The 27,661-nt window shown below is 34.7% G+C and overlaps 1 protein-coding gene across 30 annotated transcripts in view; it reads left to right on the plus strand.

Moving 5' to 3' along the window:
* TENM3 (teneurin transmembrane protein 3) overlaps positions 1-27,661 on the plus strand; it is a 1,310,258-nt gene that overhangs the window by 431,489 nt on the left and 851,108 nt on the right. For 22 of the 30 annotated variants that reach the window (XM_069013799.1, XM_069013797.1, XM_069013796.1 and 19 more), the window contains 2 exons: positions 585-696; positions 2,014-2,053. The gene's annotated coding sequence lies outside the window, so the exon portion shown is untranslated. Of the gene's footprint in view, positions 1-584; positions 697-2,013; positions 2,054-17,047; positions 17,196-27,661 lie in introns of all 30 variants that reach the window. The other 8 variants (XM_069013793.1, XM_069013780.1, XM_069013795.1 and 5 more) reach the window with 5 other exon arrangements.

A 27,661-nucleotide genomic window follows, 5' to 3' on the forward strand; every position in this document is an offset into this window, starting at 1 on the left:
ACTTCTTAATTCAAGAACTTGTACTGAGCTGAACTAGCATGCTTTTATTAAAAAGGAGTAGTCGAACTTGCTGGCCACAAGTGCTGATTTCAATTGAGACACAAAGATCAATGCAAAAGAAACACTGCCCACTTACGAAATCTGAGTCATTTTTCTCTACTTTTTACATTGCCAACAGATGTGAGGAAAAGCCAGAACAAGGTATAGGTTTTGGGGATTTTTTTGACGAGGAAAGAAACAAGCTAGCAAAATCTTACCTGCAAAGGTTAGCTGTTGATCTCTTGCAGGAAAATGTCTCAGTAGTAGTACAGATACAGAATAAGTTGCCAAATGTTGCAAATTTTTACAGAGTCACACGAAAGGTTTGCTGGTACCAGTTGTGAAACCCAGAGTTCCCGAGTCTTAATTTAGTGAATGATTTTCAGCACAGTAGGTGAGCTGACTGGTGGTGGCAACCAGATGCAAAGTTAACAGAAACTGAGGAGGAGAATGTACTGGAGGGATCATAAAGCAAATTTTTTGCAGTGATTTTTTTTTTTCCTTCCCCCTCTCCCCCCCCCCCCCCCCCCCCCAATTTCTTTCAGGACAGCATGTGTCTCTCAAGATCTCACACAGTTAACTTCCACCTGGTACACAGTTTGTATTCTGTATCAAATCCATCTCTTCCAAGCTCAGTCATGCACTGTCATTGTTCAGGTAAAACCTTCTTCAATGACACTTGCCACCTGAAAATGTTTTCTTGCTTCATTTCATATCAGAAGCCTAAAATTGATATTCAGGAACTTCAGGGCCTGTGTTGTGGGTGTGATGGAGCCTTATATATTTCTCTGGTTTTGTAGCATTTAACAGATATTCTCCAATTAAATGATGGAAGGCTTTCCAAAATAAGTTTCCAATCCCATAAATATTTAACAGTTGGAATAATAACACTCAGTACTTGAGTTAGATAACTTCATTTATGGACAACTGAAATAGTTGAAGTACATAGATCTTTATTTTCTGTGAAATAATGCTTAGGTTCTACAGGATGTGCATTAACTTTAAAAAGTGTTCAAACAGTAAATTATTTAGGTCTCAAACAAGAAAGTGGGAATATATGAAAAATGCAACTTTAATAAAATATTTCTAACTAGACTTTTTTAAGTGGTTTATATAAAGCAGACAAATATTCACCCTTTCTAGAACTGATATACTGCGGTTAAAATGATGGCATATTTTTCTTTTGTACTTGCACTTTCTTTATTTTTCCTATAAAAGTGGGGCAAAATCCACGTTCACCTTGAGTGTAGAACTGAATCTTTCTATTACATATTTCCTGCCTGGATGTCACACTAAGGCCACTTAAGTCACTTCAGCACCAGTCAGACATGTTCAGAAACACTTCTTCTGAGTACTTTAATTGTTCATCAAAACCTAACCCTTTGAACATTGCTTTAAGGCATTTTGGCTCTGCTGTTGAGTCACTGAAGCAAAATTGGAGCATCTGGATGCAGTGTCAAAATAGCCGAGGGAGCTCCAGTGCAGCACCCAAGTGGATAATCTCAACACAGAATACAAACACTGCATTAGCGATTGCCGGAAGGCTACAGTTCATCTTCCTCTGAAATACAATACAAGAAAAGTTACAGGATGATACTTTTTTCTTTGTATCTTCTGTTGTGTGAACAAAGAATCAAGCTGTGTTTTGATGTTTTGTCAAGTGTTTGGCAGTATTTTCAATCCTTGTTTGCCCTACTAATCCACTGATTTTTCTTTTCTTTGGACAAAGCAATGAATGTTTTTTACAGTTTATGCTGTATTAGATATGTTAGTGCAAAAGAAGAAATCCAGTTGATGATGTTGCCTTTGAAGCAAAGTATTGAATCAAAGTAGAGGAAGAATAAGTCTGATAATATTTTAGTTGCCTATTATTACTATAACATTTAATTATACTCCCTTTACTTGTACATAAAATTTCTGTAATTCTGTGGCCTATGTGAAATTATATTTCTTTTGCTTTGTTTGTTTTCACAGATGGCAGCAAAATTGCGTTCCATTGATTGAAAAGAGCATTGTAAGTAACTCTTTTTGTTTCTCCTGTTGAATTAGGCATCACATTTTATTTTTCTGAATCCACTAAGATTTTATCTTGTATATAAAATTGTGTTCTTCTTTGAAACCGGGTGAACAATTAATATACTGTGAGAGCTTGTGAGACATCTGGCATGTGGCAACAGGTACAATTCCCAAGCCAGATTTCTTTTGCCATCGGCAAGAATAGTTTATGTAAGGCTTAGGCCAACAGGTCAAGAAATATAAATGCAGAAGCATGCTAAACATACCACCTGACATCAGGCTTTGCCTAGAACATGGTTGATCTGTAAAGTGCACGCCAGAATGAATACTGGAGTGCAAAACTGGGGCACAGCAGCATATACAGTCTGTTTCCTGACTTCCTATTTTTCTGACCACGCATCTAGGATTTTATTCTTACATGTGTATAGGTGAAGACTGATTTGAAGATTTACTATTTTTATTTGATTCAGATAATGCATTAAGATTTTATTATATGTATAGGTGCATAGAAGCCAAATATACAGTAAAATAATTAGTTGTTCAATGATACTAAAAAAACCTCTGCTAAACATTCTGCTCCACACTACTATTCAAGCTATTCACACTACTCTTCCAAATACATTAACAAAATATATTCCATTTGGAACATGTCAAGTAAATGGGTAACACTTTTTCTAGCATGTCTATCTGCCATTAATGTAGTTAGTATTCATTGTAATTACACTCATCATAATGAATTCATTTAGTATTAATGTGAATATTATACAACTTTTTAGACACTCCATTATAATTCAGCAATAATTAATGTACATATTAAATGAAGTGTTACTACTTAATTCTATGATAAAACCATGTTGTTTCACTTGAAAAGCTTTAGAGGAAGTTATGTTTAATCTCATTGGTATTCCAATTGTTGCCAGGAGATATTCTTCAATGGCAAAGGGCAATTCTCATTGGGAGACTTGTTAGCTTTTCAGAGAGATTCCATGTTTGCACTTGTCTACTGATTCACTTATGGGATACTAGCATTTGAAGAAAGGTACTTCACGGACATGATAATGCAAAAAACTCATTGAACTATCCTAAAAGCATGAACAATTTCTGACATTTCAGATATTATCCAATAAAAGATGCCTGTGTTTGTAAGCTGAAGTCCTGTCGCACTTACATTTTATCATTGTTCTTCCCTTCTACCTTCCAAGAGTAATCCAAAACTGAGAAGCAAGTATTTTAAACGTATCAGACATCAACAGGATGAGGTGCCTCAAAGGCATCCATGCCCACTTAAGAGAGTGCCTAAAAGTAATGACATGGGGAAGCATAGCAAAAGAAGAATGCCCATATTAGATTAGGCTAAGAATTGTCTGGACAGCATCCTGTCTCAGGGAAGTGATTATGAGTATATGCCCAGGGAAGGGTAAGAATAGCAACTAGATTTCCCAGCCTCCAGCAGTTTTAGCTGATGAAATTTCATCAGATGTATGTGGTTTCTAAAGATTAAGGTTTTGTTAGATTTTTGTTCTGTGAATCTTTCCCACAAACTTACATAAGTCTTAGAACAGTTACGAGTTGCATTAGTCTACTACCCTGTTCATTTTGTGTATAAAGAACTTTTTTTCTTGTCATTTTGAATGTGATTTCTTCTATCTTAATTTGAATCTGCATTGCATTAGATTTGACCAAGCTGTAAACAGTCAATTCCCTTTATGCCACCAGTGATTTGTAAACCTCATCTAGATCCTTCTTTGGAGACCTTTTCAAGAGAAGCATCCCACTTGGATCTCTGTATAGAAGCTGTTCATCTTTGTTGCCCTGTTTTGGATTTTGCATGCTACTTGTGGCTTTTGAAGTGTGAGTTCTTAGGTTTCTATTATTTCAAAATTATTCCCTCTGCTTTTCCTTCTTAGTTTCTTACTGAATACCAATACTGAATAGTTATGCAACTATAGGCTCATTTCTCCACAGTGACTGTCAACTCCAGGCCCACTATGTTAAATTTCCCCCCTTCCCTCACCCTCTCTTCTGCATCACTTTACATGTATTTGCAGGGCATGTATTCTGCCATTGTTTCGTCTTGTCACTCAGGCTTGTGAGTACAGAATTTCTGGAATTCTACACTGTCTGTCCTTGTCCTGGCTAACCCAAATAACTTTGATCAGGAACATTTCTTAACAACCCTCATCCCTCTTCACAGACCATTTATGAGTTGAACAGTACAGGCCCTAGAAAATCTCTTTGAAAAAGTCCAGCAGCAATGTCTCTCAGCTTCAGGAACTGGATTTTTATTTCTAACTCTATACTACTTGGTTTTTAAAGTCTCAGTTATACATGCCTGCCTTCTTATCTGCTTACTTTTTATAATAGCCTTTGTTGAGAAACTCTAGGAAAAGCCTTCAGCAAATCCAAGGTAGATGCCTACCAAGCAATTCCAGGCAACCAAATCACTCGCATTCATGTGTCTGTTGAATGATAAAAAGTGCTTCAGTAGGTCTACAAAGTAATAAATTCCCTTACAAAATCCATCTTCACTTGTCCAAAATACAGCATATTTATCAAATGTCCAGTCTTAAGTTCTGTATTATACTTTATACTAACTTGACCAATATGGACTTCAGTATATTTAAGTCTGACAAAAGATACTTTTCCTTATTTCTGCTATTTAACTTTTCACTAAAATTTATTTTCACTGCAGTTTACATCTGCTTGTTCTCAGTAGCTTTGCAATGTTAGGTGAGAGATAAATGCACCCTCACTAGTCAGTAAGATGTATAATTTGTGAATTTCTTATAACTGTTTAGTGAATATTGTCTTTCTAATAATTTGTTACTGTTCGCTCTCTCATCACTTCCTTTCTCCTTCAAGTGGATGTTCCCACTGAGAGTTATTAGGATACATTATTACACAGCAAGCAATCTTTACCTGTAGTTTTACAAACTATGTCAATGTAATGCTAATTAATAAGAATTCAGCTAATCTATGAACTTCTGACTTCACTTCTGCTGATATGTTTGACCTTGGCCTTAACCTATGCACTTCTTTATTGTTCCTCTTCCTGTTGAATTTTACAGATTACATGTAGGCTGGGTATTCTTATTTATTGTTTATCACTAAAATGAATTAAATTTTGGAATAGAGGGGTGCATCAATAAAACAAATGTTAATAGTTATGAAATAGTTGCTCCTATGGGAAACAGAAACTCTTTGGAACCACCCTAGATTTTTAAAAAAGTTCTTTTATTACTTCAGAAAAACTAAATATTAAAACAAATGAGTTTGTACACTACCTTTTTTCAATTGATGTATTAATAAGGATTTCAACCTCTTTAGTTAAAGTAGACCAGCACAGTCACTGCAAGCACTGCCCCTTGTTGAACTCAGCAGCTGCCACTTGTGAAGTATTCATGAAATTTTTTGTCCTCTTTTTGTATTGCAATCTTTTCTGTCTTTCTGGTGTTGAAGTATCCTTCTCCCTTTCTCAGGAAAAATCCATTCATCCAGTAGCTAGCTTCCTGCTTCTGTATAAAGGAGACTGCAGCATTAAACTTTCAATAGTTCAGATCAGGTCTAATCAAGCTCAGATGCATAATGTTTAAGTTAACATGTTGAAAGCTTGCTTTACGCAAGTAAACCAGATGAGCCTGTTCTCAGTACTACTGCTGTTGTTGCATACCTTCCAGATTTCAGTGTCATCGAGCACTTTTCTGTTTAGATATGATCTTAGGCTCTGTGGAGGGCTACTAATTCTTTCTTATAGGCTAGTGATTCTTAAAAGCAGTCTTGTCTACCTTATCATTATTCCATAACATGCCATTACAATTTTCTTTGTTTTTTTAATTAGGTAATGATCCAAAGTATTCAGCTCCAGTTGCTATTAGGGACTTATGACACTGTTTGCAGAGGTACTGAACTCCAACATCTATGGCTGAAATGAAAGGGAGGTGTTGATTCAAAATTGTTATAAATATACCATTACTAACACATAAAGCTGGTCAATGTTTTCTAAAATGTTTAAACCTTTCATTCTGGTTTTGCTAAATAGATTTTGCAAACACTCTTGTCTTTTCTTGTGAGGGATGAATTCTGTTTCTATCTTCAGAGGTGGCAAAAAAGTTTAAAAGTTTCAATGACAAAATTAGCATTTGAATTTCTTGTTGAAAGAATATCAATCTTTAGGAACAATTTAATTTATTGTATTTCACACATACTTTGGGGGCATAGTCTGTGTGGTTTGTGTCAATACTTATTTGGTGGCACAAATAGAAGTGCAATCTAGGCTCACTGCTACTTTTCTGGTATGGACTATCTTAGACACATAATGAGAAGGCTTTTCTTTTTAATCTGATGTGTTAATGTGTATTTTTTCAGGCAATAATCCTATCTCTCTTATTTTTAAGAGATACACGGTAATTGCTCATCTTGTTTCCATACATTCTCAGATTGGATATCACTGTAGCATTTGTTCAATTGGTGTATTTTTCTTTCAACTTTTGTGACCTTTTAAAGTCTTTGTTCGTATTCACAGTTTTTCTTTTCATGACTGATACCGAAGTTTCCCTTTCTAAGTATGTTCATGGTGGCTCTTCTGGAGCTGTCCTTGGGGAAAATGGGATTAATTCAGTGTAGATTGGTCTCTCAGTGGTACATCTGGTTCTTCTTTTAAACAGAAAGATGGCAAAATGCCTATGCATGAATACTCATGAGGAGTTTTCTCATGGAAATATATGAATCAAGCTCTTAATCCAAATAAAATATATTTAAACTGTGGTAGTCTTGAATCAATTTAATTTAAAGTAATTTTAAGGAACCAGGTTCTGACTGGGATCCCAGCAAGGAGGATCAGATTGCAAGTTGCATGTTGTGTCCCTGGTGCTTGAGCATTCTTAGGGATTGTGTCCTGTTGCTTTCACTTACGCCTTACTTTTCAAGATTAGGACCTATCTCAGTAAAGGAATTAAAAAATAAGTGCCTAAAGATACACTTCCTGAGAGATATGCAATATTCCACACTTTAGCCCAGAGCCCTTATCTGTAGTATTGTTTAAGCTCTCAGAAAAATAGTGTTTACAATGAAAATCGTTAACAACCTTTTACCATGTTTGCTGGCAGGCACTGATTTAATGCTAATGTGACAGCTAAGATTTTAGTGAGAGACCCTTTTATTTCTCTAAGAGAAGTGTTACACATTCTGAAAACCAGACAGATTTTTCTGGCCAGTGTCTCCTCACATTTGTGCCAGTAGGGATTTGCTGACTAGTCAAATTATCTTTCACAGGATAGCACGTGTCTGTCTTATACAGTAGTGTTTATATTCCTTTTTGACATTTGTCTAAATAGTCATATTTTTTAAAGAATTAAAACAGACTTTGTTGTTGTTAATAAATATCTACGTAATGTTCCCCCTGAAAACTGCCAGACATAAAATGCAAGACATCAATTTAGGATGAGCTTGCATTCTAGCAAACCAAATCATATTTTTTACAAAATACATTCACAATTGGCAGTAGACCCTTCTCTGAAAAAAAGAAAAAAAAAAAGGGAAAATACAATATTATAATCTCAATGACATTTTTAATAGTAGAAGAAGTGCTGATACATTAAAGTAAGCTTGGTTGTATTCCAACAGCAACTAGATGAAAAGTGTTGGTTTTGGTTTGGTTTTTTTTTTTCTAGTAAGGCCTATTTCTATACCTAGACATATAATCTATGTTATTTAACCATACCTGTGGCCAGACAGGATGTGTTATCTTTCACATCAGATCTCTACTTTTTATATAGTTCATCCTAATATAGATTTTCAGATCTGAAACCTTAATCCTTTTAACTTATATGTAATTTTATATTTTTAAAATTTATAACTGTACTTATTTTTTGCCTTTGCGATTTCTTTATCCTATGTTGTAGTAGTTTCATATGGTGATAATTGTATATTAGAGGAAATCTTGATGTAGAATCTGAGTGGAAGAAAGTGGAAAAAGTGGAAGAAAAATAGTACAATTATATTTCTGACTTTATTGAACAAGAAGTGTAGATTTTCTTCTTGGTTTGTGTGCTTCAAAGGTCATGTGTTTGGGTCAAAGCAGAATTTACTAGCAGTGGTTTCTGGGGTTTGGGAGCAAAATTCTAAAATATTCTCTATTTTCCTCACTAGCCTTTAAATGTCTTAATTGAGATAAATGAACTTCTGGACCTCTTTTATTGTACATCCACCAATCATATTAATGTGTTTCTATTAAAACTGATCAGTTCGTTCTCATATTAAGATGTCAGCCAGAAATCAGTTCTAGGAAGTATACTATACACAGAAGTATATGGAGCATTATAGTTAAATATCCCTAGATATTTACAGGTAGAGCAATTTATTATTGTGAATTAGAATCCATTTATATTGTCAAAGTTCTTGGAAATTTAAGAGATGCAGATTAAATTTCCCCTTTGAATGAAAACAGAGATTTGGAAGTCCTGTTTTATTTCACCTTAAAATGACTTTTCAGTTAGACAATGATTTATGTATGACTCTTTTATGATGTTGCGGTTTTACACTTTTCAGAAACATTAAATAATTTTCTAGTTTACTCTTTGAGTCAGAGTAGACAGATTATTCCTACTATTTTCACCAATATCTAGATGACATTTTAATTGCTCAATGCAGTGTCTAAAATCAGTTATCTTGAAAAGTGAGATAAAGTACTCTTATATGTGATAATTGTGAATCAAAACCACCATGTTTCCTGTGTTTAACAATTCTGCCAATTTTTCTATTTTGGAATTTTATGAATTGTTCATTTAGCTAAACATTTTCAATAGAGGTGATGGTGAAAGTAATCCATTTATCTGGGAATGGCTATGGTTCTTCCCTGCTTTTTCAGTTAAGTTTCTCACCCAGAGAGACTGTAAGAACAAATATTTCATTTGGTATCAGATTCCCCCATTATTAAACTGTTACAATAGTACTCATCAAATTCCCCCATTACTAAGTTATTACAACACTACTAATTCAAGCCCTGGGTCATTATGAAACTGTTGCTTTCACCTTGATGAGATAGGGTATCCTGAGCTATGGATACAGTAAAATTCCTATTGATATTACAACTTGCTTCCATTATCTGAAAGGCGTTTTTTTACACTTATGTTTAGTTTATCTAGTATTGTGATTTGGAAATAAAAAGATCTACCCGAATTTTCAACCTAGGAAACAAATACAGTGACTACAAATATAACCTAGAAAATACCACCCGCTTCCTCAGGCTTGCAGTATTCGTACTTGCTCACTGTTTTTTTGTTTCAAGTGATGCATTTGCATCTGAAACTCTTAGGATTCAGCTGAAACAGATACTTCACAGGTGTCCAGTGAATGAGATGTTACTCTGCCACACCTTTCTTAATGCACAGTTGTGTGTTCAAGTATAGCCCTCATTTAGAAGTACTGTGGAGTGGAGTCTACCCTGTGGAAACACTGGAAAATGTAAAACTACCCAGAGGTTTCAAGCTTGCAGCAGCTATTAGTCTTCAAGAAGCTTCTGGCTCAGACTAGAGTACAAAACAAGTGGTTGGCAGTACAGTATTATTTTGCTTTGAGTCCTCCAGCCTAAGTTCATGTTTTTTTCTTCTTTCATGTGTTAATAGAGGCATGTATGAGATTTTTGCAGTAGAAAGAAAACAGTATAGAAACACCTTCTTGGAGTCAGCTTTGCAAACCTCACAGAAAGCTCATTTCTGATGTACGTCATCCTTTCATGCTTCCTCTGTTGAGACTGCTTTAAACAAGTTTCATTTATACTGTAGCAAACTTTCACACCAATTCACAACATAATTAAATTAGACCCAGAAGTTCACTACCCAAGCTAAGTCTGTTTTCAGAAATATCAAAGGAAAAGTAAAACATTTCAAAGAAAGTTTACTGGCTTTACAACAATTTTGTTCTAGGGACAAAAAACCCACAAACCTCTTTCCACTTAGCTTTGTATTTATAACAGTTCAAATAGTTTTCCCACTGAAATAAATATGCTGAGGACAAACTGAACATATTTTAAGAAATATATACATATATGTACAGTTAACACATTGATATAGCTTCTGCCATTTTCTGTATCGTCCTCTGAGCCAGATGTGAAAGGATAAAATAGAGAATGGATGAAATTTCATGATCATCACTAAAATACTTCATTTTTTTTCTGAGAGGCAGGAAATAAACAACTAGGATTAACAGATGAGGGAGCTTCTGTTACGTGTTATTAACACTGTTTTATTGAATCACTAAAATGTGAGAGTAGTAAAGCAATAACTGACCACATAATCAAAGTAAAATTCCCTGCCTTCTAAAATTTGGCAAATTCAGTTTAATTTCTTCTAAAATACAGTTACATTTAAACTTATGTAAAACAAGTGGATAATAAGTCTGATGTAAGAAGAACTGCTTTCTGCAGGGTTCTCCCCTTTTTTAACGATTCTAGATTCTATTCACAGTTCTGCTCAGTAATGGTAATAGAAAAGACAAATACAATGGGAAACTTATTTCCTAAAAAGTTAAATACATATATAGTGGACTTTAGGTTTAAGTTACTTTAGCCACAGGGAGGACTTAACCTGCTTCATCTTATTCTTGATGAGTAAAGCTACTAGTGATGAAAGGATATGAAAAAAATATAAGAGCTCAAAGGATGACTTTCTATCCAGTGTTCTTTTTTTTTCCAGAAAGTACCCAACTATAAATTGCTACACCACAGATTGCTGTAAAATATGCCCAGAGATAACTAATTTGTAAAAATTCCTTAAATGTTGTCAGTTCCAAAAAATAACTTCTGACTGAATATTCTTCACAGTGACACAAACTTGGTGCAATTGTTCTTGCTCTCCTCTAGCAACTGAGATGTCATAATGCACATTGCTGAGTGTACACCTACACAGTGTTCATTTTTAATTTTTATTAAGTCTGTTCTCATTTGCCTGCAAGGGTTTACTTGCATATATTTAACTCGATATATGTCAGACCACATTTTTATTTAATGCCTAGTTAATTGTGAAGACACCTTGATTTTAATATTATGCTTTTAAATTAACTCCAGTGAACTGTGACTGAAAATGACATTATAGGTTATTAGGTATAATCTGAAAAAATAAGCACTTAGTCTATATTATGTTGCTTTTACTGCAATGGACTGAAAGATTGTTTAGGGATGAGTGTTAGTGTTCTTATATTTGTTTACAATTTACAAGCACAAACCATGTAGGTAAAAGGCAAAATAGCTATTCCTCTTATAATCTCACATATTAAGTTTTAATAGAAAGACTGTATGGAGATGATTCAATTTTTACATAAAACTTTCATTGCATGTAAATCTGCTTGGGCCTCTGCTTCAAGAAATTTGCAGGCTACATGCTAGAACAATTACTAGGCCCATCTTATCCTATAGATCCATGTGGTTATAGACTGACCTCTGCAAAGCCTATCACTGCCTATCACTGATTTGAAAGTGTGTTGCTCAGCAGGTTTTTTTTACTTGACCTTGGTTTTGATTTCCACATTTTTATCTCATGTCCTTTCTTTGTCTTCGTCTTCAGCAAGTAAAGGTCATTTGCAACAAATCGTTCCTGAGAGCAGTAGCAAACTAATTTTATAAGGCATTGTCAGCATCAGCACCACTGCAAATCTCTGCCACTACCAAACGGTGCAGAGATTCTAGCAGTTCATCATTTCTGATCTAGATAACAACCATAGTTCTACAAAATACATTCCCTGGTTTAAATTCTTCTTTATGCTTCATTCTTTTGCCTAAGAATGCAACATGTTACAGTTTTTTTTAGTTTTGATCAATTAATTTACACTCCAAAGCAAAACTTAGTAATCTGCATAAATATAGATGCTTGTTAATTGATCACGATCAGTCCCTGATTCAGATGTGTTGGAGCATTTCCAAAGAACAAATTCCTGAAGGGTATAAAGCACAAGTGTGATGAGGAATGGCTGAGGGAGCTGGGATAATTTAGCCTGGAGAAGAGGCTGAGTGGGGACCTTATCACATTCTACTACTACCCAAAAGAAGGTTGTAATGAGGTGAAAGTTGGTTTCTTCCAAGTAACAACAGATTGGACAAGAAATGGCCTCAAGCTGTCCCATGAAAACTTTAGATTAGGTACTAGGAAAAGTTTTTTCACCAAAACAGCTTTCAGGCTTTGGAACAGGCTGCCCAGGGAAGTAGTGGAGTCACCATCCCTAGAGGTATGTAAAAGATGTGTAGATGGGTTGCATAGGGGCATGGTTTAATTATGAGCTTGGCAGTGCTGGGTTAATGGTTGGATTTGGTAACCTGAGAGGCCTTTTCCAACCAAAATGAAATGATTCTATGAATTGTTCATCATATGTATTATCATAGTACACACTAATGGTGTTGGGGTTTTTTTTCAATACAGAAGAAACTGGCTATCCAGGGACATTTTCAGTAAAATGTAAGACATAAACTGAAAATGTAATTAACAGGTCTGATAGAAAAGGGAAATATTTTAAATATCCTCAGTTGCTTCAAGATAACTGCTCAGGCTTCAAGTAAACAATTTTTACAAATAGAAATAACATATATTCTAGTTAGGGGTTAGAACTCTTAAGGCTTAGTGCCTATATTCCCTTCTAATTAAAATCAACCTAATGATCCAAGGCTTTTCTGTAATGCTATTTTTTTCATATATTTTGAAGTATTTTTGCTTAAATATACTGAATAGAAGGTAGTTTATTTTCTTCATTTTCAGATATTTGCAAATAGACTAAAGGAATTACCAAAACAATTACACTCAGTTCATATATTCTTTAAGAATTCAGTTGGAATTAATTGAGTCTCAGGGGATTTTTTTTATTTTATCCCCTTATTAAAAAAAAATTACAACACTACAATTTAGAAAAGCAGTCTTTTCTCCCAATATTTAGCTCTTTCAGTATTAAGAACTGTTTTAAAATGAAAGCCACTTTTGTCCTAATATACACTATACACAGTTATGGATTTTCAGATAAAATACTCCAGATAGGGCTCTTCCTTGATAGAGGAGCAACTTTAGTGTTGTCAGCTACAGTGTTCCAAAATCCAATGGGAGATTGACCAAAAAATTTATGCCTTCGAAAAATGTCATTGCAGTATAGATGTGTCCATCTGTGTGTGCACATGTGCATATGTGACAATCAGTGCTGCTGACTCATCTAAATGCATTTAGAACTGTCCATTTTGCTTTGTTACAAAAGCTCCCTCCTCTTCCTTAGCCTCCAGTGCTTTGCCTAACGTGGTTTTTTATCTGCCTAGTTATTTATGCCTATCCCCAAATTCCAAATCAGCCTAGTCTGCTCCACCTCCACATGACTTCTGCCCTTACCCAGCTCAACTAGTCAGTCTACCATCAGTCTTCATGTCTGCCTCAACTGTGTCTAAATTCCCCCCCGCTTCTGTCACTGCCAGCTGTTTTTGTGGCCAGAATGCTGCACCAGCCTGCCAGCTGAGTTGTCACCCGTCCTTTTCCATTTGTTGTCTCTTCCTGTGCAAAATGCCTGGGAGGAAATTGAGATACTGCTCCAGTAAAAAAAGTAAAGAGGATGGCCTATACTAAGCAAACAGGGTCTACAGCTGTACAGTGGAATATGAATATGCTTTCTACACTAGCTAAAGCAGCTGAATAGCTGGACAGAAACTTACTCTCAGGCAGGTCTAGAAGACATTAGATTACCTTGGCTTCCTTTGTGGTATGCTAAAATATTGTAATTTGTTTAAAAAAAATAAATTGGAGTGTCTTCATGGGAGATTTTTTTTTCTGCTGATACGAATTAATAGGTCAGCTGTGAAGAGCAGAGATTTTGCCAAGAAATACTCAAAAATTTCCAGTTTCCATTTTAATTGAAATATTTGCTACCTAAAGCCACTTTTAATTAATCTACATGTGCAAAACATTCTTAATTATTTTTTCTTGCTTCCTAGTGTGTAGTTTCTGATTTAAATCTATCCAAAAATGTACTTTTTGTTTTCAGTACAGCTAAATTCTTAAAATGCATGATCAACAATATCAGAAATGCATTGTGTTGTGGTAAAAAGGCTCAGTATGTAATAAAAAACACAACTCTTTCACAGGAGCCACAGGAAAAAGAGAGGGCTGTCTGCAATTCTACTTTATAATTTCCAAGCAGGATATAAACTTAAGTCCTGCAGAGTTGTTAAATCTCACTTATCTTGGTTATTATAGGGTATTACAATAGTAGATGGTTCTACCTTTTGACATCCCCTGCAGGAAGATTCTTCTATTTTCTCTAAAAACTAAATACTTTGAAATTATAGGAAAATCATTCATATTAAGGTAGAACTTTTCTTTTTTTCTCTAATGTAATATACTGTTTATGTTGCTAGAGCATTTTCAGTCATTTATAGACGTTGATGCTTTGTGCTTGTCACAGGTGAACTGGTTTTTTGCTCCCCTTGTATTAAAACAGTGAACATAGAGAGAAGTCAGTAGGGAATACAGACAAATTCTGACTGTAACTGATCCTTGCCTCTTTTCACCTCTTGGAGTAAAGCATTGCGTAATAAAGTTTATTCTAGATTTTGCCTTTTAGTCTAGTATAAGTAAGAATGGGAAAAATGGGAGGAATCCTTAAAGTGTAAAATGAAATCTAAAAATGAAATAGCAGCACTAACTAAAAAAAAAAAAGAAGTCAACAAACAAAACACAGCACACATCTAACTGTATAATTGTGATAACCAAAACATAGTTATCTCAAACTCTGGTGTGTCTGTCGGGACTGCTTCAATAAATCTGTTTTATTGTGTATAAAATATTGTGTACAGAAATGTCTGAGCCTGCAGAGTTTACTTGTTTCTCAGAAGAAAGACTCTGCAGGAGAGAGTTTCCATCCTGCAGAGTTTACAGACTCTGCAGGATCTTTTGCTCAATGACCCTAGTTTATCAACAATCCATTTGTGTGACTGAATCTTATGTCTCCCAGATAAACGAGTTTCAGATCATTAAGGCTGTACTGTCCTTGTTAGCAAGAATATATGACTGGTCAGAGGAATGCCAAAATGTCCTCTTCCAAAACACAGGAAAATAGTTATTAAATAATTTGTTTTCAGTTTGGTTTACAACTAACTTATAAGATGTTTATTGTCCTATCTCAAGAAAAAATTATTGATGAGGTTTCCCAATTTTGAACTGATTTTTTTTTTTTATTCTCTTTGATAAAGAATTTGCTTCTGTGCGATATGGGTTGAATTTGGATGTTGGCTATACCTTACTAAGAAAAAAAAATAAAGGATAACAGTAGTATCTATATAGGTGTGCAATCATAATGATTTAGAATTTTAAAAACTCAACATATAAAAAAAAGAGATGTCTTCTATCTAATGTGTTGCATGTTTAATGTGCAAAAACTACAGTCTGGAAAGAAAAAATAAGAAACTAAAAGGAAAGCTTTTTGGCAGAGAAAAATCCCACCTTTTTATTTTTATTTTTTGCATCCTGTGGCATCTTTGGCATATATCAGAAAGACATTTTATTTAAAACTGTTAAGATTTAAAATTTTTCTTTGCCCGTCTTAAATAATAAATATTAGTAAATTCTAGAATAATTCTAGTCTGTCTAGAAATCTGTTGTGTGAAATATATATTAGAGCTATATATTTCAAAAGAAATAAATGATAAATATAAAGAATATAGAATTGCAGTAATATTTGAAAATACTGTTTTCAATGCATGAATGGTCTGATGAGTGTGTCAGTGTAATACTCAACATGTATAGTCATAATAGTTCTGCAATCAGTATTATGTATTCATTAATACTAAGTGAATTTATTTCACATTAAGTAACTTTATGCAGAAATCATGGAACAGGCTTTGTTCCACTACTAATTATAATGTATGAATGTAAATTTTGCTATTGTCATTTTGTCATATTAGAACTAAAGCTAAAAGAGATACTGATTCTATTCTAAAATTTTCTTAATTATTGGTGAAATGAGTACAAAGAAAGTGACCTGCATAAATAATCAGGTTTTTTAAATTCACCTATGCCTATAAAAGACTTGGAAGTAAAACAATCATGTCACTATAGCAGCAACACAGATACTCTCCAAAAAGATCTCACTGATACTGATGCACTTTCAGCTGGATTATAGATATTCTCAGTTTTCCCTGCTTTAGAAGATTGGCTTCATTTTAGGTATTCCAAGTTTAGCTATTTTAAGAAATATTCGTGTTTAAAATTACATGTATGAGAATTAAATTACTGTACATAAATAACCATTTGCTTCTATTGGTAATAGTCACGTGCATATCTAGCGCAACCAACTTAAACCAAAATTCAGGCCTTCAAAAAGTATGGTATTCTGAGATTAAGAAGAGCAAACAAGTATAGAAGATAAGTCTGTAGTGTAAGATTTCATCTTTTAGATCTCAGATTTCACCACATATTTGGAATGATACAGAGAAACAAGGTTTCAGAGATGTAATTTATTGATCTTAACTGAATGATCATTGCATTTTTCATTCACTGTTATATTTTTCTTGACTTGTCCTACTTCATGTCATTTACTCTTAATTTTGAACAATATAATAGCAATTAGAACATATGTGCTACTATATTTTCTGAACTTCTTAAAAAAAAATCTCATTTCTGGCTTTTGCTCACTTTTTACTTCTCCATTTCTTGGCAAGTACTATTGCAGATACAGTTTAAACGTCAATCAGCTTTTGCCCTTACATTCTTCCCTTCCTGTCTTTCATGAAAAAAAAAAACAAACAACCGGATACAGACTTCAGACTTGCTAGGAATAGCTCCTCAGTGTTTCTGTGACACAAAACAAGAGTTAGGGGAGGGTAATAACAGAATAAGATTTATTAATGGAAAAATAATAGTCAGCAAGTAGATTGTCTCTTGACTTTCTGAGCTCAATTTTTCCTCTCTTTTTTTTTTTTTTTTTTAATCTCAATTACTTCTAAGTTTTTTTTGTGCTTCATATGCATATTGTTGCCCAGCAGATGCATCTCTGTTTCCACATGACATTTTACACTTCAAGGAAGTCAGCTTTCAGTGAAGTGTCATCCTTTGGTAAGCGTGTGCTCGTTCATCAGAAATGAAGCACTTGGAGGAGGCATGTCAGTTCCTGTACATTTCTGCTGAAAGGTAGGAAGCTTCAAGTGGCAACCTGTCTGCTTTCCTGTCAGCTTACACGGCAGCGCTCCCTGGTCAGCCAGAGGGCCCAGCCACCTGACTGCTCACAGCTTCCTGACAGGGACTGCCCGGTAGTCTAGCGCCTATGGTTTTCTCCTATTTTTTTAAGTTAAAGAATTGACTTGTGGTCCACTAAGCCTCCAGATAAAACTCTTCAAGCCTGGCATTAGTGAAAGGCTGTTAGGTACACTGAAGGTTTAAGATCTCAGCTCTCCCGCCTCGGCCCTGGCCGTCACCCTCAGCACCCAGCAGCCTTTCCCACTGTCGTGTGCCAGGCCCCCTCAGTTGCCAGCCAGGGAGCGAATTCCGGGGTCTGCCTGACTGGAGCTCCCCTGGCTGCAGGCACCTGGCTGTGACTGTCCTGGCCTCTCCACCTGCCCTGCCGGAAAGTTCTCTGTGTCCTGGCCACAGTGGCAGCCATTTGCAGGTGAGCGATAGCAGGGTCATAATAAGGGGAAAAAAATTTTACTGGTCTCAACCCTATGCCATACTACATCTATCCTGTATCCCATACACAATCCTGTAACTGTTCATACAGATTGGTTTATCTTTACATTCTAGCTCTTAGTGTATGCTCAGTATAAACTCTGCACTTCCTCCCAGTGGCAAAACATTAGGAATTAAGCATAAAATCATAGAATTATCAGGGTTGGAAAAAACCTCTAAGATCATTAGGCCCAACCATTAACCCAGCCCTGCCATCTTCACTACTAAACCACGTTTCTAAGCACCACATCTGGATATTTTCTGAACGCTTCCAGGGACAGTGACTTCACCGCTCTCCTGGGAATCCTGTTCCAATGCTTGACCACCCTTTTAGTGAACAAACTGTTCCTAATATCCTTCTAAACCTCCCCTCGTGCAACTTGAAGCCATTTCCTCTTGTTCTGATGATTGTTACCTGGGAGAAGACACTGACCCCCACGTTGCTACAATTTCTTTTCGGGTAGTAGTAGAGAGCAATAAGATTTCCTCTCAGCCTCCTTTTCTCCAGGGTGAACAGCCTCAACTCCTTCAGGTGCTCCTCATAAGCCTTGTGTTCTAGTAATATTACCACTATGGCCCACAAATTTCACCCTTTTCCATTGAGAACTAAATAATTAGGTTTAACATTATACATATTTTGAACAAAGTGTAATTAAAACAGAATTCTTACTTTCTTCAATTTCTATTTTATGGCATTGTGATTCAGGTACCTGAAGTTCTTTCTGCATATTGTGTTTCATCAGCTATGCTGACAGCCTGTCAGTCTTGATAAAAATTATAGTAGCAAATAAACAACTTTAGGAGTGATTTTTAGCATAGATTTCATCAAATTCCTAAAGGACTAGGGCTTAGTCTGAAATTGACATTATTTATTTCTGAAAATAAAAGATATAGTAGAAGCCTTGTTGTGTCATCCTTTGTGTGGCAATTCCTACTGCACCTTGTACAGTCAGTTTTCATGTGAGTCTGCACAGATGTGCATTCTTTAAAAATTGAAAGAGGAAGGACTGCTTAGTTAATTTTGACAAGGCAGAGGTGCTACAATATATGTTAAAAAGCTTGATATCATATGAATTATTAATAAATAGGTATTTAAGTGCATAAATCAGTAAATTGATTATGAGGTTTTATTTTACTTCTAAGGCACTTATAATTTAATAGTAAAATGTTCTGTCATGGTTTATAGACACTTTCAAGGAAAGGAAAATGAACATTCACTCACAGCTAATGTGTTGATGAGCTGCCATTCTTGTAATGATAATAGAACCCACTTCATAGAGTAATCTTGTTTATTTCTCTTTATAGTGAGATTATAAAAAATATTTTAAAATATGTTGTGAAGTTTGGGGTAGTCTCTTGATTTGCTTGGGTCTTATATCTTAATATTTCTAGAAACTAACAGAAAGAGATGCATTTTATAAGTCATATGTGTGTATGATTGTGTGAATACAGATGTACAGATATATGCTGCATATCCTTTGAGAATTTTGAGAAGTCATGTATACATTCTTACAGAGGCACATGTTTATGCTTCACAACTTCAAAGAAGGAAGACTTCCATTTCAGTATCCACAGGGGACTCTCTCTAACCTGCTCCTTCTGTTTGCTGAGGGTTTGGCTTGCAAAATGGAACATCACCACTACTTCAGCTCCTGCCTCACTGTTTGCCAACCCTACTGAGACAGAATCCTTCTCCTTCTGTTATATCTTGCTACCTTTTCTTCCTCCTTAGCATTTGGTGACTTCTCTAAAGACCTTTTTGGCCTCATGCTATCTGGGACAACCACATCCTGCTTCAACCTATTCTGTTGGTGTTTGTGCTGCCTCAGCATCTCATGGCCAAAATTTTACCTGTGGTTCAAAACTTGGGCAAGGGGATCAGCTCTAGAGCTTGTTTCTTTCACAGTCTCAGAGGTCTCATCTGATGTCAGAACCAGACAGCTGCTCTAGTGCAGCCAAATTGCATTGATCTCTCAGGCTTTGATGCCTCGAAAGGCTACCAGAACTGTAGGAAAAGGATCAGTTCTGATTAGATACCTGCTTTCTTTTTCCCTTCTCTACATCATGCTGTAAAGAATGGAACTTTCCAGGGCCATGCAGGCACTGTGGGGAATGAGGCAATCCTCTTGATACAATTTCATCTGACTAAACTGAAGATAATGAGATGCAAAACTGCATCATCCTGCCCTTCACTGGCACTGGATTATCATGCGAAGACTGATTTGACAGTCTTCTTTACCAATAGTTGCACGTCTTCTGTTCTTCATCATACAGTAGCATTTATTATCTGGGCCTGTGCTCAAAGATACTCTTCAATCAATCATTCATGCTGTGTACTGGGAATGAGAGGATTTCAATATCAAGCTAAATGTCTTTTCCTCTCTTATACACCATGATACTGCCTCCTGGAGAGGGCCTGATCTGCAGATACTGTGCATTTGATTCTTGGATCAGATGACAGAGAAAGGTAGTATCTGTTTGACCCATATTCTTCCAGGACCAGGAAGGAACCTGAACCAAGTTGTAAAGATGATAAGAAAAGCTTTAAGACCCTACCAGAAGTGTGAGTCAGGACATAGAATCATAGAAATGTTGGAAGGGGACTTTGAAGATCATCTAATTCCAACCTCCCTGCTGCGGGCAAGGATGCCTTCAACCTATCAGGTTGCTCTGAGCCCCATACAACCTTGAACACCTCCAGGGATGGCATATCCACAACTTCACTGGGAAACCTATTCCAGTGCCTCACTGCCCTCACAGTAAAGAATTTTTTCCTAGAGGGGAAATAAAGAATTTTTTCCCAAGTAGACGTTGGCCTGTTAGTAGTTCCCAGGGTCGTACTTTCTTCCCTTCTTAAATATGGGTATTGCGTTTCCCTTTTCTCGGTCATTTAAGTGCATCCCTTCAAAGAAATGCCTGAAACTTGTCACAGTATTATGGGTATTTGTCACTGTTTTATTTCCTCCAAAGTTTCTCTCTCTGTTATGGGAGTCTTGTTGGAGTGAGTGTTGAAATTGTATTTATCACCTTATCAAGTAGAAAAGATAGTGGACAGCAGGAAGATGGAATAGTCACATGGACTCCACTGTCCTTTTTTGTATGTGCACCTACCATCCCTTTTCATTGTAGCTGACAGCCAGAAATATGCTGCTTTCCCTCAGTAAAAGAATGAGAAGAATTGGGGCTTGGGGGAAAGGGGGGGGGGGGCTTTAACTCTGTTCTTTTAATGTATTGTTGGGTTATGGGGTTTTTCCTAACTGGAATTTTGAGTGCTTTTCCTCAGAATTCATATCATCTTCCTGTTAATTGACCCCTCTCAAGTATATTCTTGTTCCCTCCCAGCTGGTTTTATAAGTAAACTGGAAGTAATCTACATAGACCATAATAGTACAAGGTATAAGCAAACTGTCATCACTGTATTGCTTATGTAATACGGCAGAAGTCCAAATGTAAGGACTGGTAGTTGTAAAAACATTGTATTCATTATATCTTTTAATCCACCAATGAAAAAGGTGCTGTTGATACAACTGGTTTTGTATAAGCCGTTTCCTAAACAAGTTAATCACTATTAAATCCTTTTCAGAAACACAGGTATGCGTGCAATCTCTCTCTTTGCATATCATTCATATATAGCTTGTCGTTTGGTATAATACATCTTAACAGTCTTACCATGTAGTATTTTTTTAAGTAAGGAGCTGTAAATTAAAATTAAACTGTCCGTTCTGAAATATTTACTTCAAAGACTACATGAGGATGGTCTTTTAAAATCTGCAGAAAGTTTTCAGAAGTGAAAACTTGGATAAAAGGAAGTATTTTCAGTGAATAGAATTGGAGTTGCTAGAAACTCCTCAATTTGATTTGCTATTATAGTTGGAAAGAAGAAATTTGGATATCATAGTGGGATATGGAATAATGAGAAGCCATATTAAATCCTTGTTGCCTGTCATAAGGAACAGTGATTCTTCCCTCTTTTACCACTTTTTTCTAAACCTACAACCTATGGGAAACAGAGCAAAGCTTCTGCTTTGTTAGAATTCCCTCTTTAGAGGTATCCAAAACCCAGCAGTTTTCTTTCTTAGTCCTTTGCATCTGATGTGGTCTTTGCACCTCAGGCAGAAGCATTCCTGTTCCTATTTCTCCTTCATAAATTCTAATTCAAGTGTTTTAAGTTTCTTTGCTTTTAAACATTTGGGGGCTCTTTTTAAGCTGAAACATATTTTAAGACTTTGAAAAAAGTTCGTGCTTTTTCTGGTTAGTTTAGTTACTGTTACTTGTCTGTGAGGTAGGCCTAGAATTCTTTTCCGTAATTGCACTGGGGATCATTTACTCTTGTACTGTGGGAACATTAGGTGAAATGACTCTTATAAATATATAGATTACATCAGTAAATATAGATATTATTTTCCTTATTTTCAGACTAAATTAAAATCCTCTTTAAAGTATGTTACAAATTTGTCTTACCATCTATCATGATTTCACAAAAGGTTCAGGAATAGAATATGTAATTCTAAAACAGAATTACATATACAAATAATTTCAACCTCCATTTTATTGATGTTATAAGCAATAAGTAGTAACTAAAGTTGTATTTTATGAAGTGAAATGAAGGTAGAAGGTCTAATGGAGGAAAATTTTCAGTAATTGCTATAATTAAATATATTTTGTGGTTGCTTCTCCTTCTTTTATTTTTTTTTTTTCCAGCTGAAGTGACATTGAAATTTAATTAAAATAACTTTATTGAAGTTTAATACTATTATAAAATTGCCATTTGGAAGGAGAGTTAGCAATAAAACAGTGTATCTTTTCAATTTCTGGCATACATTTGGTTGTGCTTGTCACAATTAAACATGAGACTTGCTATTTCTGGGTCCTCTTTTAATTCCATGGACTAAATCAGGTATATATTGAAGAATTATCTTAAGAGGCAATTCATGAGAAAAAACTGCTAATTTCCCACACAGCTAAAAAGAGACCTGTAACAGGGATGCAAAAATGTGACACAAAACATTCTTATGACCATTCTTAAGGAAAGAGTTATATTTTATCATTAACTAATTGGAAGAGTTCTTTAATTACACATTGAGATGGGCTTGATGTCATAACTTATTACTTAAAGAACTTGGGTTATAAATGAAGTATTATATATTTAAAACTATAGATATCTTGATTGAAGTTATTAATTTCTCTTTCCCCCTTGAAAATAACTGTATTACATGTATGTAATAGTTAATTGTATTAGTAACATACATTACATGTTAATTGTATTAGTAACATAAAATTAAAGTAAAATTATATTTTTGGTAGTCAGATTAATGTCTTATTGTTTTTTTCCTGTATATCTAAAGTGCCTATTTAAAGTAATACATCTTTCAAGAAAAAAGCCTATGTGCATTCATCTTTTTTTCCCTAGTACCTATGAGAAGTCTCGTGGCTAGTTCTGCAAAACATCCCAATGTAATTTGTGGGTTATAACCTTGTACAGCATAGACATGTTAATCTAACTGCAATTTCAGGCAATCATTTTCCTATTTGTATTGAAATATTCAAATTTTCACCTTCCAAAATTGTCATTGCTTTTCAGACAGTTAAATAAGCAGTTAAATGTGAGTGATATCAGAAAACTGATGGATTCTACATTTCTGAAAGTTTTGAACCTGAATTTTATTCAGAATTGTTGTATCACTCATGATATTTCACATGACTACTTCCAATATTACATTACCTGTGTCCTGCCCTCTGGTGTAATCCTTATTGCTACAGAATCCAAATAATTGTCTCACCCAAAAATAAACCCACAGACTGCACACGAAACAACACAGGACAGTGTTCACCTGGGTTCTCGTTTTTTCTCTGAAACGGTAATAATGTCTAGTGAGACCTGAACTTAGAGAGACAGGAAATTAGTAACTAGAATGAAACCAAGATGCTGATAATGGAGAAAATAAGCTGAATCAAGTCAAATTTTCTCTTTTGTATGACCATTTCTAATTATTTTTTTCAGTTTTCTTTCACTTCTCCTTTTTACAAGAGAATTGGTAATGCAAAAAAAAAAAAAAACAAAAACCAAAAAAACAACAAATAGTATCATCTTTCCGATTATGACAGAAAGAGTATTTTTCAGTGTTTTCTGAATTTTGACAGTTTTTATAGTGAGAAAGAGGTGGTTAGAACATGCTTGTTTATGCACTCCTTTTAGGTCATTTATGTATAAACAAACACATACAAGCACACCCAGGTTATGCTGTGAAAAAGCTTGCACAAAGCAATACAATAGCATAATAAAGCAAAGGAAATATATAAAATGAGTCAGATAAAGGTGCCAAGGGAACTCATAAAATTATTTTCAGTGTTTCCCCACTATTTGCTAGAACTGGATTTTATTATTTGATAAACCATGGTAATTATGTCCTCAACTTCTTCTTTAATTTAGCAATTTTCTTCTCTTGCCATGAAAGATGACTACTTAAATATGTTGTGCTGGTGTCCCAAAATATTTGTTGGTATTATGTTTGAGAAAAGGAGCTCTATAAAATATTTTAAGTTTTAAAATGAGCAAACAATCACAAAGTAATGTTGGAGTTAGAAATGGGTCTGGGAGTATTCATGAATTTAAAATCTCAGAATCCAGGATTGATGACTTTTTTGGGCCAGAATTAAATCTTCCTCTTTCTATGCCTTTCCCAAATAAAAAGTAAATACTATGTTAGATTCTGCGCTAGTGGTAAAATTGTTGTTGAATTTATCATAAAAGATAGAACTATGAATAAAGCATTCAGTGTCAGAGTAAAATTTTCCTCCAATTTAATTCTATAAAATCAATAAATGTTTCAAAGAAAAAAAAATCTAGAAATCTAATACAACCATCTTGAACATACTTGGTAGAAACAGTATTTTTGGTGGTTTTAAGAGGCAAAACCTGATTGTTGAAAAATCAGATGAAATATAATTAATAACAAAAAAAATTAAGGGCTGTTTATGCAGAACAAATAGTATTTCAAATGACTTGAGGAAAGCAATTAATTATATATAGCTCTTTATACCTATGTGTCATTTTTCCTCAGTTAAAATAGTTTGTTTTTCTTATTTTGATCAAAGACCCTTTGTGTGATCTAGTTTGAAAGAAAAACCAGAGGAGGAGAATTACAGCAAATATAGTGCAGAGATGACAAATGCTGTTGGATCAGTTATGGGCTTTGGTAAGGCTGTGCTGTAGGGAACCTGCAGAGGTATGACAGCTTTTTTCTAATCGGAGGATAGAGAACATTTTGTCATAGAGTGAAAGAAGAAAGAAAGGAGGGGGAAAGGATATGTCTTAATTTCTGTACAGAATCTGCTTGTGAAAAAAAACGTTTTGGGTGGACCTCAAAGCCTTTGCAGGGCGTTCCTTTCATTGTATGCTTTCAGATTTGATGTACACAGTGCAACTTCTATTATTCTACATTTTGAGGTATTTTAATCAGATTTATTGAAGGTTTTTTTAGAGTCTCTTACTGCACAGGTGTAGTGAGAATTTCAGAAAGCATTGTCTTTCTAAAAATGTGAAAAAAGTATTTCTTTTTTATTAAAAATTGCAGAGGAAATTACTATGGGAAAAGGTTGTTAAAACAGCCTTATTTAATATAGTTAAAGAATATTAGCTAATTTACCTTCTAATTTAAAATACTGATAAGCACAGCAAACTTATTTTTAAATATGTTTCTATTTCATGTATCAAATCCTGATATTACAGAAGCAAAAATTCCCCAAAAGACAACTACATATAAATGTAAATAAAGCATATGAAAAAATCCCAAAGAACAAGCTGACAAGAAGACTAGCATATTTTATTTTTCTAGTAATTTCATTTTAATGGCATAACGTGATTAAGCAGTTGTTTATTATTCATTATATTTAAGGTAACAGATATAGCAAGACCTTTTAAGAACATATGTTAAGATGCCATCATGAGAAGTTAATGAAAGTTTACTAGGAGTGGTTTTTAAGAGGCAATGTTTCATCAGAATCAGAAAATCAGATTAGGAACAGGTAGAGCACAATTTGTCCACAAATGTAAGAGTTTTCTAAACATTCAAAAAGAAATTTGAAAGTGTAGTAGAAATCTCCAAGTTGTCAAAATGATCACAAAAATTTTCTCAAAAGATATCTCAGAGGACATCAGTTATTTTGGTTTGAGGGCTGAAGTTTTGCATGTACTAGGCTTAATTTTCTGTTTGGCAGTTATAAGCAGACTTCATCTGCCAACACATCCCTTAACTCAGAGAATGCCAAGTTCTTTACTTATGTAGAATTTATACCCAATAAAGGAGAATTAAAAATTATGATAAACAGAGATACTACTTATGTTAGTGACCCCAGATAAATAAGAAAGTGAAAAATGGTACAGAATCAGAGAGCCTGAGAGTCTGTTACATTACAATTTAAGCAGATCAGGTTTCAGAAATAAAACGGGCATTGCTATTGTAGAGTCTGTAAGATAATGAAACACCTAAAATCTTCAGCATTAGCAGGGTTTGAGCAGAGTGATTGAATTATTCCATCTCCAGAACAGTTGTGTAATTCCCGAGTCGAAAGAGGTAACTCAAAATTGAAGTCTTTGCATAGTTACTGCATTGGTTGCGCTGGTCAGTACACCTTATATTTCTGCTGTAGTTTCATTATTTGTGTAGTTGAAAATTATGTTCAATGAATATAGCAATATGAAAATGAATTTCCTCAAAGGTGCTGAAAAGTAATGAGTGTGAACTCTGAGGGGAACTAAGAAAAATTATTACAGAATGGCTACTGGCAGTGCCCCTCACTGTTTTCATAATTATATATAGAAAATTCTAGACTTCTACTAACTATTGGAGACAGTAGCTTCCTACACATAGCATAGCTGCTTTCAGTGAGGAAGATCCAGGTTATTTTTCTACCCTGTGGAAGATATTTGGGTCCCAGCACTTCTGAAGTCTTTGTTTCTTTATTTGTATGCAGACAAAGGTGTTGCTGTGTACCCACTGATGCTCTAATGCCAAAGGCAGCGCAGAACAGAATATAAAAAAACTCCTGAAGGGCAAAACTTTTGTATTTTTTAAATCAGCTTATGCTATTGGTGATATGATTGTTGTTCACAGCTGTAGTATCTAACAGGATATGTCTAAAAGGAGTTTCCCAAAAAATTAGCTGGTACAAAAATTAATCTTCGAGATTCAGCAAATGTCATTCTTCCCTCTGGGTCAATATTGAACTAGTTCTATTCCCATGACCTTGGGTCACAGTGTTGTTGAAGATAGATCTGAGATAAGATATAAAGTTGAAGACTTTATATTGATTATTTGATTTTCAACCTTGAGGTAAAGGCATGTAGGGAACCAACGTAATCTTTATGGAATATTTCACTGTTCCTATTCTGTCTAGTCATCTGATGTCTGGCCACATTTTCCAGAACTTTTGAATCACTGAAAAATAAAGATGAAACAGGAAAGTTACTTCAAGAATGAAACAGAAATAGTTGCATTCTAACATCAGTGATCTCAATTTAAAGAAATGAAGAATTTAGCTGTATGTCAGTAATTCAAGCTTAAATTTCTTTCTATATTATTTTAAGTTAATCCAAATTGAAACATCAAAATGAGTGAATGAATGTCTTCAACAAAAGACAGAAAGGTACTCTAAATTTAGGTTGGATAGTACCTTCTGTCAAATATCTGTGCAAACACTGTGGAATATGCTGTTTCACATTTTTAATAATTATAAATTTCATAGCAAAACCCTACAGGAACAGCATTTTTTCTATTTGGTTTAATTTTTTTTTTAATTTTAAGCAGTTGTAAGGATTAAAAAAAAAAGGCATGTTTTAAAAAGAGAATAAAACTATGGAATATTGTCAAGTAGTTATAGCATGTAGCAAAATATTTTGCAGACATTTAGACACAGCATATTTCTACAAGTAA

Source organism: Aphelocoma coerulescens, chromosome 4 (genome assembly GCF_041296385.1).
Source record: "Aphelocoma coerulescens isolate FSJ_1873_10779 chromosome 4, UR_Acoe_1.0, whole genome shotgun sequence".
Classification (NCBI taxonomy): domain Eukaryota; kingdom Metazoa; phylum Chordata; class Aves; order Passeriformes; family Corvidae; genus Aphelocoma; species Aphelocoma coerulescens.